Source organism: Capricornis sumatraensis, chromosome 1 (assembly GCF_032405125.1).
Source record: "Capricornis sumatraensis isolate serow.1 chromosome 1, serow.2, whole genome shotgun sequence".
Lineage (NCBI taxonomy): Eukaryota > Metazoa > Chordata > Mammalia > Artiodactyla > Bovidae > Capricornis > Capricornis sumatraensis.
Window position 1 is genome coordinate 9,896,996 of NC_091069.1, and position 2,690 is coordinate 9,899,685.

The 2,690-nt window shown below is 54.6% G+C and overlaps 1 non-coding gene across 1 annotated transcript; it reads left to right on the forward strand.

Annotated features, from left to right (window-relative positions):
- Nucleotides 1-2,283: 2,283 nt before the first annotated feature.
- On the forward strand, nt 2,284-2,355 carry TRNAC-ACA (transfer RNA cysteine (anticodon ACA)). Its single transcript has one exon. It is a non-coding gene; the product is annotated as a tRNA-Cys (tRNA).
- Nucleotides 2,356-2,690: the final 335 nt, after the last annotated feature.

A 2,690-nucleotide genomic window follows, 5' to 3' on the forward strand; every position in this document is an offset into this window, starting at 1 on the left:
TACCGCCAGCAAGGGCTAGGCTGACCCTGCAGGTGCCAGCGTTAATTCATGTCACACCTCGCACCTCCATCCTTTCTGGGATGAAAACCAGGCGCCAATTTCATAATAAAGACTTGTTTCTGACGAGGCCCGGTTTGGGGTGGGGGCACCGATCTTCATTAGGGCCCCTTTCCCGGGCGCACTCGTTACAGAACATAGGTACTGGCTAAATGTGTCCGATCATTCATCATGATTTTGCCCTCCACTTTGTCACAGCGTGGGGATTTAAGGAAGATAGATGGTACAAGATGTTGTCTCCTCCACAGACGCTTTCTGCTCTGGTAAGTGTGTCCGATGCAGAATTATTTTGCCACTTTATTATTTCCTAGTGAGTGTTTGTCAGAGCTTCGCCTCTTGGAAGGAGCGAGTTGTTTCCTGTCACTCAGGGATGTCGCGGGAGCCGTGATGCTTGGCTGGGCTCGCCAGCCAGCTGGAACCCGGGCAGGGTCCCCAGGCAGGGCTGCGGGGGGGTCTGGGGAGTCTAGGCCACAGGGCGAATGTCAAATCCAACAGAAATGGGGGTGGGCGGCTGGCTCTGGGAGCAGGAGGGGCACAGGGTGTTTGGACACAGTGGGCTGGGGGAGTTACGGGGCATATTTCAGGACTTGGACTGGCCATAGGCCAGCTGGCTGCACAGGGAGCCGTTCAAACCCGTGTCCAAAGGGCTGGAAGAGCTTGGCCTTGAGCTGAGCCAGCTGGAGAGAGTATGGGCAAGATTGGGGCCCTGTGGGGATGCTGATGGCCTTAAGGCAGCATGGCCAAATTCTCGTGTCTGTTCCTGGCATGGGGTGACCAGCAGGGATACCAGGTAGGTGGAGATCACAAGAATCTGAAGATGGGGATGCCGTCAGCTTGAAGCACAAAGTCCAGCCCAAGAACCCTGGAAACACTAGGACATCATTCCAGGCAGTGCTGGGCCTCCAGGTGGGGCCCTGAAATCCAAAGGTAAATCTAATGTTGGGGAGAAGGTGGGGTATCCAGGAGCCACCAGCCTGTCCCATGGTCCTTCCTCACTTGTGTTTGCTCTGCCGGGGTCTCTCCACTGGCCCCATCCTCCAGGGCTCCCGCTTCCCATTGCCACAGCTGGCTGGACCAGTGACACTCAGCTGTCCCAGTCTTAGGCACACAGAAGAGAAATCTACTTTTGCTTTGCTCTCCCCCTCAATGTAGGCTGGCTGGAGCCGTGAATCCAAAAGGAATATTCTTTGGAGGTTCAGGAGAAACTTACGGAAACCAGCTTAGAAGGAGCCCACGCAGAGGTGCCTGGGCACAGGGACCTAGGAGAGGGCACCCTGCCTTCCTCTGGCCCCAAGATGCCCCTGCTGGGGTCCGACTTGTCGATGCATCCTCCTCCATGTCTCTCCAGAGGCAGGGCGTGTAGGATAAAGAGCACAGTTTGGGAATCACACAGGCCTAGGTTCAAGACAGGGACTAGGTGCAATGTGTTTGGGCCTCTGTTTGCCCATCTGTAAAACAGGGACACTGAAATGGCAGCCTCCTTGGAAGGAGGCTGTGTGGTGGTTCCCAGCATATCACAGGCTTTCTGCCAACTCAGATATACCCTCCCTGCCTCCTCTCTCTGGTTTCTGGCCACTGGAAGTCCCTCATTCACCCCTGACTTGAATCCCACCTGTCCAGGTGGCTCTCCCATGTGGCCTCTGTGGCCCCCCCGGGCATCCTGACTAGCATTCAGACGGGTCTGCGTAAGACAGAGCTGCCTTTCTGCCCATGCACAACCCCGCCTTCCTTTTATGGAAAAGTCCAATAAGGAATCTTGACAGCTCGCAGCAGCTAGCTCCCTGGGCCTCTCCCCAGCCGTCCTCCTGCCCAGCTCTAGCTGAGCCCTGGGACACAGGCCCTGTTCTTAGGAGTGGGGTGGCAGGAGAGAAGTGTGAGCAGACATTCACTCCAGACACGTGTCACTCTGCGGGGGCAGCTCCCAGGTCAGAAGTCCCCAGGTGATGGGTATTCACTTCCCGAGCCCCCGTTCCAGCTGGGCCCATTGCTGGTGCTCTTCCCACAGCTGAGTCGGTAAAGCAAAACTGATTGAGAGGCACCACTCTCACTCCCACGCTGCAGCTGAGAAAACTGAGTCTGTGGACAGAAACAAGGCTCCCTAGATCTGGCTGGAGTCAGTCGTGGAGCAGGGAGGGATTTGAATTTTGAAGCTCCTGTTTTCACGCATCCCTTGTGGACCAGCTGATTGGCTCACTGATGGAGCAGCTGCAATTATTGACACCTACTTCCCTGGTGGCTCAGACGGTAAAGCGTCTGCCTACAATGTAGGAGACCCAGGTTCAATCCCTGGCTTGGGAAGATCCTCTGGAGAAGGAAGTGTCAACCCACTCCAGTACTCTTGCCTGGAAAATCCCATGAATGACGAGCGTGGTAGGCTACAGTCCATGCGGTTGCAAAGAGTTGGACACAACTGAGCGACTTCGCTTCACTGTATCCAATCAGAATTCAGTCCCAGCTGGGCTTTTTTAGTTTCCTATTCCAGATGGTGACTGCAGCCATGAAATTAAAAGACGCTTGCACCTTGGAAGAAAAGTTATGACCAACCTAGATAGCATATTAAAAAGCAGAGACATTACTTTGCCAACAAATATCTGTCTAGTCAAGACTATGGTTTTTCCAGTAGTCATGTACGG